At 35.1% G+C, this 15860-nt stretch overlaps 1 long non-coding RNA gene across 8 annotated transcripts; it reads right to left on the bottom strand.

Moving 5' to 3' along the window:
- Nucleotides 1–3609: 3609 nt before the first annotated feature.
- Nucleotides 3610–9707, bottom strand: LOC147504702 (uncharacterized). 8 transcript variants are annotated; one of them, XR_015193096.1, is made up of 7 exons: nucleotides 9559–9707; nucleotides 9352–9409; nucleotides 6996–7348; nucleotides 6811–6880; nucleotides 6435–6506; nucleotides 5563–6367; nucleotides 3610–4882 (listed from the first exon to the last, which is right to left on the bottom strand). It is a non-coding gene; the product is annotated as an uncharacterized LOC147504702 (long non-coding RNA). The 8 variants fall into 8 exon arrangements; XR_015193098.1 differs by having other exon boundaries at nucleotides 6435–6512; nucleotides 6996–9409; nucleotides 9559–9679; XR_015193094.1 differs by having other exon boundaries at nucleotides 6996–9409; nucleotides 9559–9679.
- Nucleotides 9708–15860: the final 6153 nt, after the last annotated feature.

The following is a 15860-nucleotide window of genomic DNA, read 5'->3' as shown; positions in this document are numbered from 1 at the left end:
ATCGTCTTCCTTATATCATTAAAAATGCTTGTGCCACTGGAATTTTTTTGTAGAACACATCAAGATGAGATCCATCTTGGCAAGATTACAAGATGCTCATATCGTGATTGCATTTAGAAAGGCCTCTCATCCTACAATCCGCATTACTACATATTATCTTTGAAGGTTTCTTTTTTCAGCTTGTCTTAGATTTTAAATATTTAGAAAATCAGCTTCAAATTTCAAATCGAGGCATCTGAGAACACACCAATAAACAGAATTTCTCCCACAACCAACGAAGTAATAAGTGAAGGAACATAGAAGATATTAGATGGCACTCAATATTTGGAAATAAGTGAACTTCTGCCCATCTCAAAGTATGAATTATAGAACACGTTGTTGGTCTGTTGTGATTACTCATACATCCTTCTACTCAACCCAATATATAATTTTTTCTAGTCGATGGATTTTCAGCGAACAAATTGAAACGAAGACCCCAGTTGACCAATAAAAGGATTGGCCCAAACAAACAAATTAGATCGGTCCAAAGAAGCCAAAAAAGCTTTGGCCCAGGCCCAAGCCCCAGCCAGCCGGCCAACAGTTCATCTTCTTCCCCAAATTCTCTCCTCCACCACCAGCTCGCGCCGACCACCACCTCTCCCTTCTCCCTCATATCGGTTTGACTCCTTTTGAAAAACCAAACCACTTTAATAAACGCGAAATCTTCAATTTTTCAATTCTCCATCTTCACCAAAACTGGATCTACAAATTTCGGCCACCATTAATGGTGCTTCAAGCTCCACTCGACAGCCCCACCAAATCCAACAGCAAACATACATCAACAACCCACCAAATCAAACAAAAACCGTTCAAACTATTTTAAAAACGCATAAAAACCCAAGTCCCCGTATCACAGTAACGCCATTAACGCCTCCCTCCAAGCTTCACTACCCACATCTCACTACACAACACAATCACAATACAAAAACGAGTTCAACCAGCCACAAACACACAACAACAAAAAAAACGAGTTCAACCAACCAAGAAACAGGACGATTCCATTGTTTTGGCTCGCGACGCCATTAGCGCCCATAAAGCTTGGACAGCTCAAATGTGAATTTCCTAGCCTCAATAGAGTTTCGACAGTTCTATATCAAATCCGAATTTCACTAGAGTTATAACAACTCGACAACACGATGCCGAATAAAACAAGATGACGAGCAGTATATATAAAAGCAGAAACCGATACACCGATATACGAAAACTATAATTTTCAGTGAAATAGCAAAAATAGCTACTCACCTTTAGCGCGCTCCGACTATCAACCAGCTACCAGGAAAAATCTTTCTTTTCTGTTGTCAGTAAAACTTCTCCCTTTTCTGAAAAACTCTCGAGGTGTTTTTGACCAACCCTATTCTGTTTTCTGTTCTGTTCAAAACAAAACCCCCGAAATAGGGAAGAAGGTTTATCCTATAAACCCACGTCTCTTATTTCCACTAACACTTATCTTATTTTATTTTATCTATTATCTATTATTATTATCTTTATTATTATTATTATTAGGAAAATAAAAGAATTAAAACACGGGGTGTTATATGAATGCTCTAGAATACTTGCCCAAATATCCATAAAAACTGACTCAATTCTACATTCACATGGGTGGATTTCCATCAGGTGTACATTGCAGTTTAAATACACTACCTCATTAAAATATGGGTTATGGAATCCATTAAGAGTTAAATAACTTATCCTTACTAGATGCAATTCTAGTTATACAATGTATATATATACTATAGTACCATCTCGTCATAGGGTGGGACGTCTCAGAATGAATAAGACGATAGTACTGCACGACGACAAGGTGATTTGTTTTTCCTTTTAAACCTACTTCATAGGATCTCCAATTACATAGGTAGGGTTACGTTGTCGTCAGTGTCGCCTTATATATAGCCATAAGCCCCATCCCCCTCGACGTATAACCACTTGCTTCCAAAAGTGGCGCGACCAGACACGTGGTCAAACTAAGTCTGACCTAACATAATCTCTAGCAGTTGTTTGATTAAGTTATATCTCAAACTTATATGTTTACTTTTCTCATTGCACATATTTCTTTATGTCTTAGCTATTGCAATGAGACAGTTACAAAACATATAAACGTCTTGAGGTTGTTTAGAGCCAATAGAAAGATTTGCCAAGAGGCCGGTTTCTAACCCACTTAGCATCAACACATGCATACTCTTCAAACAATGATAGAAATCTACTAAATATCAGTCCATAATCAATGGCTCCACTATAGTACTTGGATAATCTAACAATATACATCCAATGTTCCTTATAAGGACAATGGATTATCAACGCATTATGCCATCAACATAGGAAATATCATGTCTAATATAATCCATCAAGTGCAATAAGCTACCAATGATTTTGTCTTATTTAGTATGAGAAACACAAATAGATTATTTTTCATAAGATAGATATTTGCCACAAGAGGTGTCAACACATACTTACTATCATAATACCCATATTTTTTAATGAAAAATATTTTAACAAAGTGCTCTAACAACATAATGAGACCAACACGAGTTATAATTCATATATGCACTAGTCATTTAATTATGTAGTGCCCGAAATTCCCATATACCATCCAGCCGGTTTGGTTTAAGGTGCGTTGTGGGCTACAACCGTATAATGAGATAAAGAACATAATGAATTATCATTTCTAATGACTGTCTATTATGTGTTTCAAATAGGAATTTCTTAACTAGAGATAAACAACATAATGAATTATCATTTCTAATGACCGTTTTAGGAAAAGTTTTTAGAAAACCATTTGATAAATAAAATTGAGGATCACAACTACTCAACTAGAGTCTTTAGAATTATGAAGAAGAAATTCTAGTTATATGAGCAAAGTTTCAAAATAGTATAAATCTTTTTATCTGAGTGAAACCCCTTGGCTATTTATATTAGTCTTATATACACTACAAGAGATGAGGCTTTTAGCTACACTGTAAGCGTAGCAAAAACTAGCTAATCCGTAGCAAAAGGTTTTTTGCCAAGCTTATTGTTGCGTTGCGAGGGCGTTGCAGCTTGTGGCGAGACAAAAGATAATTGGCAACACTTAAACCGTTGCTAATACTCTCACTATTTACTACACACAAAAGCGTTGCCGAAAGCTCCTAAAAGCATAGCAAATAATATTTTCATGTTCTCATTTTTAAAATGTATAATTATTTATAAAAATTATTAGCAACAGTTCAAGCGTAGCTAAAAGAGAATATTGGCCACCCCTTTTTATGTGTTGCAAATAGTGTTACATTAGCTACGCTTGAAGGCACACCCAAAAATTGGTTCTGTTTCAAGTTCAATTGAGTTTTGGCTGTAGCAAAAGATGGGTAGTGATCCAATACAGTAACAAGCTTTGGCAACACTTTAAAGCGTGATTAAAAGCAAGTATTCATTTGTTGTTGGCCACACTTCTAAGCATAGCCAAAACTTCTACAATTTACCCTACTTTTCTAGTTTTCCATGCTTTCCCTGTTTTGTCTTCAATAACAATTATATGCATAGATTTTTTTATTTTTTTTTCGATAACCCATATGCATAGATATTAAACAATCAAACAAATCTAATCAAACAAAATTCTTTCATAAGTTCAATAAATAGAAGTTATAGACTTAACCAATTTTAAGTACCATAAAAAATACAACATCACAATATCAATAGTTATCCATCATTACATCCAAAATGTTCATGTCTACTTAAACTCCTCGTAGATATTTTGTCGAACTTCATTGTGCAATCGCTCCTCCAAAGGAACCTCAAAATCTCCCTCACAACTTGAACACATTCTCCCCCACAACTTGAATTTTGCAATTGGAAAAATGGTACTGATATACATATATACCTTGATATGGAATAGGAAGTAGATGCACATTTAATGGACAAGTAAATTAGGCATAAACAAATTATATATAAGATTTTCCTTAAGGATTTTGAGTAAGCATAGTATCGGTATGATAGAAGAATGGAGTATATATATAAACACCTAGAAGAAAAAAAAACCAGAACAAGCTATGAATTGGTGTTGGCAATGAAGTTGATGCAAAATACAATGCTATTGCATCTGTCGGACCAAAACAAGGTGTCTACCGCAGTTGAAACTTTTGTAATGGCAAAATCTTGGGCACCATCAAATAGTGCCTTCAGGGGCTATGTTGGTCATCATTCTTAGAACCCAAACCTGATCATTTGTTACTAATTAGCTTCCTCGTGCTACTTCCAGTCTGTACATACCCATATTAATATCCTAAACTTGATGTGTTCACAAAATCAACAATCGTGTGGACTAGAGTCTAAATGTCATGTTATGATAGTCTGTGGCAGCATTATAACAAGGTATGACTTTGCAGTTGGGCTAGCACCATAAGAATCGAGCAAACACATATTACCTAACTCAATCAACAAGGGGCCATAACATATAATTCTAAGGGTCAAATGGCACACCTTAGTGTGACCATGAAACCTAAATTCAGAAAAGCTCTAAGACTAGAAGTCTAAATGCGCATTAGTATCCACTAACTAACTTCAGAAAAATATGGATGAATTGTGTAGAAGAAGTGAATTCATACCACATAAACACCGACAAATTAGATGTAAGAAGATCCAGTTTTGCTTTAAAAGAACTTTTCCAACTTTGCAACTCTACTCGATCTCCTCCTAAGCTCTTGCACTTCTGAATTATTATAAGTCGATGAAGTTGAGACTGGTTGCACGCCATGCCCAAGCCCAAGGGTGCAACTAGGTCTTTTATCCACTCCAGCAGCTTCATATCCTAGGTTCAGGGCCTTCTTCCAAGGGTTGAGACTTTTTCCAACCACAAGAATAACCCATCATTTTCCTGCATTAAAGTACATCATATGATCCAATTCAATCATTTGACCTCTTTCTGCAATTTTGTGGTTTGCTTTACTCAATAAAATCTACTTAAAAAAAGCACCTTTTACAAATCCTTGTATGACATTTTAACCAACTTTAACAAAAGAAATGCATTTGCTCATCCATATTAACCTAGTTTCCATACGGGACTGACTAAGTCTCATGACACACAAACCCAAACAACATGACTAAGTCTCATGGCATACGAGGCTGACTACTAAAGACTACTAGCAATAGTGAAGCTTTTTGAATACTTTTGACTATACTTTTAAACACAAATAAAGTGACTGTATAAGCATTTTAATCTCTTATTTTTATTTAGGATAATTAATACATAGATATATATGTTCCAAGTTATTATTGACATGTCAGAACTTACTAGTCCAAACAAAGTTCACCACTGAAATGACTTATGCCAATTAAAAGACAAGGAATGATCTACTACAATAGACCGATGACAATTGAACACCCCAAGATCAAACCAAACACCCACATACAAATCCAATATCCATATATCCTTATATAACCCCATATTCCAACTTCTACCAAGTCTAAGCATTTCCACACAAGGTAATTACACTTTCTCATCAATGTTTAATATGATTAGATATATACTACATTAGTGCAAGCTGTGCAAAGTACCTTCATTACAGCTTTGGCTTTCTAGTTTGATCCAATTCTGAACCTGGTTACTTCCATTGCCATCAGATTTCTTTGGACTAATAATTCAGCTATCATTCCACATTATACACACAATGATATATAATGTAACATTGAGTAGTAATAGAATAATGTGAATTACAATATGAGAGGACAAGATCCCAGGCATAGCATATTTCTATTAGAATTACATGACCTAAATCGCATATACTATGAAACTAGCTATACCACAAAAACAACCTGGTTGAAAAACTAAGTAATTGCAAAAATATTTTGAATCTTGACGTGCTTCTAAATAGTCTGCCAAGCAAGTTCATGAATCTTGATCATAAAATTAACAACTTATTTAACCTACTCACAACATATCTAACACCTCAAAAAGGCTTACAAGATCTATCCTTCAACTGACAGACCTATAACTATGCATAGCCAGCAAAAGAATATGTTATTAATTAGAACATGTACACTCGTGTCGCAGACTCACAATGTCGGTGATAGTGCATCCAATCTTCATAGAACTATGTCACATTAATTAAAAACAGTTATAGACTTATAGTTATAGTGCATCCAATTCCAATCTTCATATATGTTGCATTACATCAAACATTTTTTAGCAAAGCATAAACAATAGCAAGTCGTAGCACAAACATATATTTCCAAACCGAAAAGAACAAACACAGCCTAAAGTTTAATTAGTTCAAGAGAACACGTACAATTGAATAGTTGTTTCCTTTAGCTGGTTCAACTACTAACATCCACCGAACAATACCAAGTCTGTGTAAGCAGCCTAAAAACAATATAGTTAGATATTAGCATCTAAATAAAATGGATTACTAGTGTCAACGGTCGAGTACCTTCCTAGTTTTATCCCAAAGATTTCTCAAAGCATTCTCAATTTATAAGGTGCCCTGAATAGCTCCTGTAGGCTGCATCTTGTTTGAAGAAGACAAAAACAGTAAGGTGGCAGTAAAAAGTCTAATAGCATAGACAAACAACGGAACATGGCTATACCATCTAATTTGTACAAATTAAAGTAAACAAAAGATGAGCTTTTAAAACAAAACAAATCAATTTGATGTTATTAAAACAAAACAAAAGCGGAGCTTTTGTAACAAAACAAATCAGCAAACAAACCCACAGGCAAACCCCCACAAGAAAACTAACAATCCAACCCCAAATCAGCTTGTAATTGAATTTAATAAGAAAAAAAGTTAAGGAAAAAAAACTAACCATCCTTGTAACTTCTCGAGCCACAATCAAATCCCAAATCTGCTAATAGAATTCAACATCAATCCAATTCCTGAATCCAAACCCCGACAATGTAAACAAAACAAAATTCATCTAACAAAGCCCCACACAATAATGAGAGAAATAGGGGAATTAAGAGCAAAGAGAAAGGGAGATACTTCACTTACCGAGAGAGACGTGCGCGTGGGAGGATTTGGGTTTTGATTTTGGGTAGAGAAAAAGAGAGAGAGAGAAGGGAGCCGGTGTTGGAGGCAGAACAAAGATCTTTCTTTTTCCTTTTCTTTTTTCTGGGTCTGTTTGTTTTATTGCCCCTTTGCTTTTTCTTTTTTTTTAAAAAAATTTTTCATGAAATTTTGGGCGGTTGATTCTAATTTTTCATGAAAAATATGGGAAGGGCACTAAAAAATTAGCGCCAAGTATAAGGCACGGTAGAAAATGGGTTCCAACTTGCAGTAGGCAATGGTGGCTCATATATCATCAACCACGGAAAACGGGGTGTAGCCAAAGCTGCCTAACCTGCCTTCAAATGCATAATCACATTTTCCTCAAAGTATCAGAAACGCTTATTGCCGTAGCAAAAACTAGTCAGTATTTGCTACACTAGAAAGCGTGGGTGATGACTGCATTAGCAACGCTTGAAAGTGTAGTAAGAAAAAATAAGTATTTGCTATGCTCAAAGGCATAGCTGATGAGATTTAATGGAATATAAAAACAATTTGTCTTTTTGTTTAAAGTAAAATAACTTTAGCAACACCAGTAAATGTAGCCAAAACTATAAAATAATTTGCACTTCTAGACAAGATTAGCAACGCTATGTAGCGTAGCAAAATGTTAACATTTACTATAAATATTAGGCATAGCAAAAAGTTTTGTAGCAAAAAGTCTCATTTCTTGTAGTGATATTGCAATACAACTATTATCTTTTTAGTTTCCTCTTGAAAGTTCAAACCTAACAGTGAATGTCCATTCACTATAAAGATTCTACATGGAAAATTCTACCAATGCCGACCAATTAAAGAGGTATTACTTTTTACCCAACTTTGTTTATTTTAAGACGAAGAGTATAGTGAAAATCTTAGAGAGACAATGGAACATGCCATCTTTGATTGATTTGTTTTTAGCCTCATAAGCCCACCTAATATCATATGTTCCCGATTGAAGCCCATTTGAGCATTAGCATATTCTTTTGTTTCCCACAATATAAGCCCATATCTTTTAGGAAACCTAATAAATCTTTAGCCTACCCATAGATTACCCATACCTATTTTTATAAAACTTGTCATACTCCAGGGGCATCATTCCATCCATCTTTGATCACGAAACAATCACCCCCATGTTATTTATCCCAAGAAGATGTTAAAGAAAATCCTAGTGCAAGGGGCAAAAAAAAAAAAAAAAACTCGTCAGAACTCAAAATGCTTAGAGTTGCACAAAATAATCAACACCGGTCCAAAATGGAAAACCTAAACAAGGGGCAGCTTCATTTGAGATTTGGGATCCATATCATCATCTTACTACCATCATTCCAATTACTCCTCCCTTTATATGACAAGTTCTACTCCAAAAATAATTTTTTGATCCTATCCCTTCTTTCTGTGCCCATCACCTAAGCCTACATTATAGTCTTATAAAAGTCCTCTCTTGATCTCTAAGTCCACTATATCTCCTAGTTGAGAAGTTCTCGAGGCAAAAAAATAAAAATAAAAATAAAAATAAAAATAAATGGAAGGCATTAGAGGATTCACTACTAATGATTGCGATGTATGAGGAAGTCGTCTCTAAAAAAGATTGGTCTTATGCTTTATGCTCTATTTGTTTTGGAATTAAGTTTTTGGGTGTCATTCAGTACATTGTGAAGGTCAAGAAATCAAAGGGAAAAGAATATCATCTACTTCATAGGTGCCAAGTGTGATCGTACTTCTATCCTATGGTCGTCCTTATGCTCATCGTCTTGTCGGTAACTCATTCCCTCACCTTCACTTGTTATTCAATCATTTGTGGTATTTATTATTATGTGGATAAAAAAATGTTTTGTTTTCCATTGTTTTCAAAATGAATTTAAAAAAAAAAAAATGATTTGTTTTCAAAATACTTGATTCAATTTGGATTGGCTTATGATGAAAAATCTAGGATAACACTACAAGCATGTAGAAAATTCTGAAACCAATATATCCTAACTAAACCATGCATTTTTTTCTACTAACATTATATTCAAATAATTTGGTCTATACATCTATCATAATCTGACCACTCATGCATATTCTAATAACATAGTTGCATTATAGTTTTATGTATATATATCATGTATATTATACTAACCTATTATGGAGAGAAATAATGCCCCGTGCCTATTCTTTGTCAAGAAATTGTTTTTCTGGTCTTACAGGCTGTGCAACAAAATTCTAAGACACGAGATTGAGGGTAAAACTGGCAAGTATGGATAAGGTAAGTGAGATTCCATTATATGTTGCACAAAGAATCACTGTTAGTTCGAAAAGAATAGAGAGAAAAAAAATGTGTTACCATAACATGGCGTGGTTTGGACTGTGTGGCACTTCGGCACGATCTGCTTTTCTTATTCCTGGACGTTTGTAAGGTATGAGTTCTTATTTCCAATCTTATTTATAAGGGCTACCGCATGCGCTTGATTCATGTCTAGACGTCAAGTGAAGTCGCATGTGATTGCAATAGTTTAGTTTGAAAAAAAAAAATGTTAAAAGATTGGCTTACCACGCATGGTGCGGCAGTACTCCTCGAGCTTCGGCTTGCTGGACGCAAAGGTATGGTTTCTCCTCCTGATCCAAGTGTTTATATAGAGCTTGAGTCGGTGCATGAGAAAGGTATATTATTGGTAAATACTCAGTAGTTGGATTTGCATTATATTCACATAATGACGAAACAGGAATAAAGACAAGAGGTCAAGAGCTAAAAGGAATAAAGGGTTGGTTGTTTTTCGTAATTAGACTTTCAAAGATTCCTTTTTCTGTAGAACAACTGTTTCCCAAAAGAATGATTCGGTGCAAGCACCAGAAATGGAAATTCGGTAAACCTTACCTGGTTCTCACCTGATTTGGTCGGGTTCAACATGTTTGGCCCAGATGGTAAAGTATTCGTTACTGGTGGACCCTATATTGTGTTGGACAGACCCCAAAAACAAAACAATTATTACAAATGTGTCATTGGCCCCAAAAATTGTTTTGTGTTGGGCACCTCCCAAACCAACGTGAATTTCACTTGTTGCAACATTTTCAGCCCTTCTCTTCTATTATCTTATCTTCTATCATCCTAAACCTTAAACCATAAAGAAAACTATATCCTAACACCAACACTAAATATTAGGGTTGAATATGCATGTGTACAGGGCTGAATATATGGCTGAATGAGAAAATTTGAACACCTTAGGCTTAAACGACCTAGGTCGTTTGTTGTGCACACCAAACGGTCTGGTCACACCGTCTGGACTGAGTCCAAAATGATGTGTCATTGTCGTTTGGGATTTGGACTTAGAAAAAAACTTATGTTTGTGGTCACACCGTTTGGAGTAAGTCTCCAACGATATGGCCACACCGTTTGGACTAAGTCCCAAATGGTGTTGTCATATCGTTTGGGATTTGAACTTGGAAAAAACATAAAGTTATGTTTTTTAGCCTTTTTACCGGTGTGTCCATGTTGTTTGGGACTTAGTCCAAACTAGTGTGGCCATGTTGTTTGAACTGAAATTTGGCGAAGTTCGGATTGTTTTTTCTTAACTTCCATATCTTCAAATACGCATATTCTTCAAACACGTAAAATACCAAAAATCAAAGTACAAGTGATTCAAATAATTCATTCCCATATCATTCCCAAAAATCAAAGTAAGTGTGTTAGAATTTAGAATTGTTAGAATTTGGAGATGAATGATATCGAGACGGAGAAACAGTATCAAGGTTGCCTCTTTCAATCGAAACAAAGAAATCTAGAGTTCAATCGAGCGGTAATTGAAATTGAGGTTTTGAGCGGTAATCGAAATCGAGCGGTTCTCGGGTTTTGAGTTTTTGATCGAGCAGAAAAATCGAAATTGAGGGGTTTATTGGAGACGAAGGGTGATTGCCGGTTTCTAGCGTGTTTTGGTTGGGGGGTGTATTGTTGCAGGTTGTGCCCAACACAATGGACAAACCCGGGCCCAACTCGGGGTCTGCCCAACACAAATCAGGGTTTTGGCAGTAACAAGACTCGCCCAGATTGACCCGGTTGGTCCAGTCAAGCTCGGTTCTCACCAGTTGACCCAATTTTGACAGTTAACCTGAGTTCCAAAAAAAATAAAAAAAAATAATAATAAAAAAAAAAAAAAAAAAAAAAAAAAAAAATATATATATATATATATATATATATATATATATATATATATATATATATATATATATTTGAAAAAAAATAAAGATGAATACTAGTACCATGGGGTTCTTACCCTCCAATGTGAGAAAATATTCATCGAGTTTTTGTTTTCTTCGTCGCACTATTGGCAACCACTTGATCGTTAATATCATTTCGGTAACTCCATTTATATAACATTAAATTTGTTCGTGAGAACAATGTCAGTTTTTACAGATAGCCTCACGGATGGATCAGCCTTAACTCATAGTGACAGTCTTTTCCAATCCAAGTACTTGAACGTAATTGATTGATTGATTGATTGATTGATTGAACTTGAATATCATCATCCCCAGCATCCATCTTTCATCTCCAGCACATCTCTTATCTTCCTCAGTAGTGTTTGTCTGTGTCTTCGTCCATCTTTTTTAGAATCTCCTATCCCCAGTGGATCTTCTTGCTCTCCCCGGTGAGTCTTTCCTTTTGTCAGTGTTTGGTTATCACCATTATATGAGAATATTTAATCTAAGTCAAAATCATGAATGAATTAATCTATCCACTTGATTTCACCAGTTTTCTAAAATGAATTTGAAAAATATCAGATTTCAAAATATTTGTCCCTTGATTTCAAAAAGTTGTTCATCCTTATCCATCACCATTTTTTTGGCCCAAGTGTCATTATCCTAGTACACACTGATGTAATGTAAGACGTAAAATACACGCATTAGAAGGTGTGATACTTTGGTTTGAGTACTGAAAAAATGTAAGACGTAAAACACGCATTTGTAAAGTACGATACCATCCTCTCTTGAGTAACAACCATTTTCAACGGTGCTTTCACAAACAACTTGAAAAAATTGAGGATTTCAAATATTCAGGGAAATGCCCTCTTTTAAAAATATTTTTTAAATGAATTTTCAAAAATTGCATGAGATCTTTTGGCTGGAGCGTGGAAAAAATGGTGTGTCTCCATGGCTTTGCCATTCCGTTGCAAGCAACCTCCGCCAAAGAGGGGCAACTGTAGACACCCCATTTTTGCACCCCAGGCATAATTCATTCACGATTTTGCCTTGAATTAAATTTGATCATATAAGGTGATTTGCTTTCTAGAGTATTCATTTCTATATCTAAACTTCTTTCTTTTCATCTTCTTTTAGCGTCTTTAGACTCTCCTCATCATGCTCTAGCTATGGCTAAAGTTTCGTTGCTTTCTGAGTTTTGAGCTGAAAATGACCCAAATGCCCCTGTAACCCTTTGGAGCCCAAATCTCATTTTTTCCACTCTTTCTTTGGATAAGATTTTATTTCATATTTGAATTCCCCTTGAAAAATCCTTCGAAATGAGTACAAGCTTGCCTAGGTTCCTTTTGGATTTCTGAAACCCTAATCTTACCCTATCCCGTTTCAGCCCGTTGTGCGCATTGTTGAGTGCAACGTTTTGTTGGAGTAAGATTTCAACCCAAGGGTATCTTTAAGAGTTCATGAGCCTTCCTAATGGATTAAGGCTCATCTTTTATGAAGAAGGGTTTGCAGTATTCATAAAATGGTCAAAATGGGCTTTTTTGTGGTTTTTGGACCCGTGCTCGTGGGATGTGGATCCAGCTCAAGTTGAGCCTTTTCATTAGGGTTTCTAGCCCATTTTTCAAGCCTCCAAAAACCTAGAGAACCTTCCTTCATTGTTTGATTTGATTTGATCCCTAAAATCAAGAATATTCTAGAGAATATGCCATTTTGAAGCCATGTTTGGAAACCCTAGATTGTGAGCTCATTGAGGACGTCTAGGGTTTTTTTTTTGCCCTAATCCATCTAAAATATCCAAAGATCAAGGGCCAAGATTACACCCCTTATCCCACCTCTTGAATCAAGGGCCAGATTTAGGAGGTGCAACCAAAAAGATATCAAGCCATTGGATTTTTCTTAATCAATACTCAGCCATTGGATCAAACTCATTATCATATTGAAATCCATCCCAAAAAAGCTATAAATATGGGTCTCATTCACCCACAAAAAGACATCTGGAGCTAGTAATTCGGAGTTAATAATCTGGAACTAGTTATTCAGAGCTAATAGCCTAGTAGTTTTCTTTTCTTGGTTGTTCTTCCTTTTTTCTTTTCTAGTTCATCATTCTAGAGTAGATTTTTTTTAGTTTAATCTGGAGTTGAAGGTAAAATTTCGACTTCAAGGTTTTTCTAATGAAGTTCTTCGTGTTCTTCGTCTTTAGTCTCTTTTTCCCCTCTTTCGATCTCGAGTAGAAGCTTCTTTTCACCAAAAGTTGTTTTTTTTCTCAAATCACCTGTTTCAATCCAAAAATCACAGTTGTCAATTCCAGATCAAGTTTATCATCATCATTCATCAACAATCAATCAAGATCATCAATCAATCAATCTATAATCAAGTATGAGACAACATTCCAAATAAGGTGATATCTTTCTTTTCTCTTTTATTTCATTTAGCATTGCATATTAGGTTTTTTTTTTTTTTTTAGTTTTATTATAGCATATAGTTATTAGTTTTTAAATAATTTAGTGAAGATCATCCAACTTGGTAGATTAATTTTTCAAGCTTTCTTCGTTCGCCTATCTCAAAACATTACACCTCAATAGAAGTAAGGTTGGTTTTTACCAAGCGAGTGTGGGTGCCTAACACCTTCCCACATCGTACCTTGACTCCCGAACCCAATAATCATCTAGTTTCGAGGGCTAGTCCTTTACATAGGTTTTACTCAACTTTTTCTTAATAAAGTTAGTGGTGCCTCTAAAATCAATTGCATAGACCTAGGTACACATTTTTGTGCGTACAATGAGCATTCAACCACTCAATGCCAATTTCCAACCTGAATTAAATTAGCTTATAAGACATTCCATAATAATGTGGTTTCTACAATACTATTATCACTCATGATAACTAAAAACAAGTATCATTATTATGAGTTTAACTAATGAACATCTACTAGATAGTTCTAGGTCTCAAAATACTTCTTTTAGATGCATGCACAATAGCCTTGGCAAGACACCCCCCATATTTTGAAGCATTTTTGGATAGGCCCAAGTGATAAGTGCTCAAAAGTAATGATTTATAACCCCAATTATGTGTATGTTAGTCTCTATTTTATATTTAAATATTCTAATATGATGCAATTTGAGTTTTTGTAGGTCAAAGAACCTAAATATGAAATATGGAGGGAAAAGAAGTCAAACAAGTCAAAAAGGAGTCACTGGGAATTACAGCTAAAGGCCTAGGGAAAAAATGTCATATTTGTCTCCATAAGTGCCAAGCCTAATGGGACTCTAAAAGAGGATAATAATTGAGTTAGAAGAGTCTTCAATCTGATCTCAAAACCTTAATTTCGACTTCATAGGAAGATGAAATCAATATGGAAAAGAAGTCAGAGTTTCACAAGAATTAGGAAACTAAAAGCTGTCAGAAGCTGCAGCTTGGGAAATAGCCTGCAGGGCAAAGTGGGCCACGTCCAACTTTGGTCCAACCGAATTTAACTTTTCTAGGATTGCTTCTAGAAAGATTACAGAGAGTTTGACACCAAATAAACATAGGATTCGGATTTCTATCTAGACGAGCATGTAAGCCAATATATAAGGCACAAAAATCTCAGTTTACATCATCTAGGAAATTTAGTGTTTGCATCTTAGATCTAGAATTAAGAGAGAAGAAAGTTCAGACCTTTTCACCATTAATAGCTATAAAGATTATTCTTTTTCATATTGTGTTCATAGCATAGTATGAGGGGCTAATCTCCCTTCTCTTGGGAGGGGAGATGAAGCCTTTTTCATATGTTTTAGTTTAGTTCTTCTTCTATCATGTTTTAGTTTAAATCCCTCATTGAGTTTCTTCTTATTCGTCCATTGATCTAACGTTCCTGTGGAGGTTAGGTGGTCTTAGATTGTGTAGAGCCTTCAAGATTGTGTAGAGCCAAATACCACAAACCCTAGATTTTTTTTTCTTCTAGTTTTTAGTGTTCTAGTGTGATGATTGGATTCTTTATGGCACCTCAATTAGTTGTATGGTTAATGCCACATGTGGATTTTCCATGGCACCTAGAGTTGTATATTGAATGCCACTTAAAGCACAATTTGGTTAGATAGAAGATATCATTGGAGATTGAAGAAGTATTTGATGGAAAGATAGAAAGCATGTTGAAAGCCACATATTATCATCATGGTTATGAGCATAAGGTTTGTAGGTATGGTGAGTTTCTATTGGTGATTTATATTAAGCATGATAGATAGATCTATTATACTAATTCTATGATTTTGGTGGATTCATCTCTCCCAAGATATTCTTTCTCTTGATTCATATTCATATATTTAATTTAGTTTAGTTTATGCATAGTTTAAATCTCAAATCTAATCAACCATATATTAATTATTACTTAGCCACATCTTTTACTTGCATCCATTAGAGTAACTTAGATTAGAAATTTCTATTATCATCACTTAATTATTTAGAGTAGGATTGATACCTTGCTAGCCAATATACTAATCAATATTTAATAGGCTAAGTAAGTTTTGCAAAAGATACGCAACACAAACAACGATACAAATAATTACGTGTTGCGTGCTTTTTCACGAAGACATTTCCATACTTCGTAGGTCGGTGTCTTTCCAATATCTTGTGTGGTAAGCTATGGTAAAACAATGTCATGTAGATGAGTCACAACCCCCTACA

Source organism: Coptis chinensis, chromosome 4 (genome assembly GCF_015680905.1).
Source record: "Coptis chinensis isolate HL-2020 chromosome 4, ASM1568090v1, whole genome shotgun sequence".
Taxonomy (NCBI): domain Eukaryota; kingdom Viridiplantae; phylum Streptophyta; class Magnoliopsida; order Ranunculales; family Ranunculaceae; genus Coptis; species Coptis chinensis.
The sequence above is the reverse complement of the archived record's forward strand: the minus strand, read 5'-3'. Positions and strand labels throughout refer to the sequence as shown.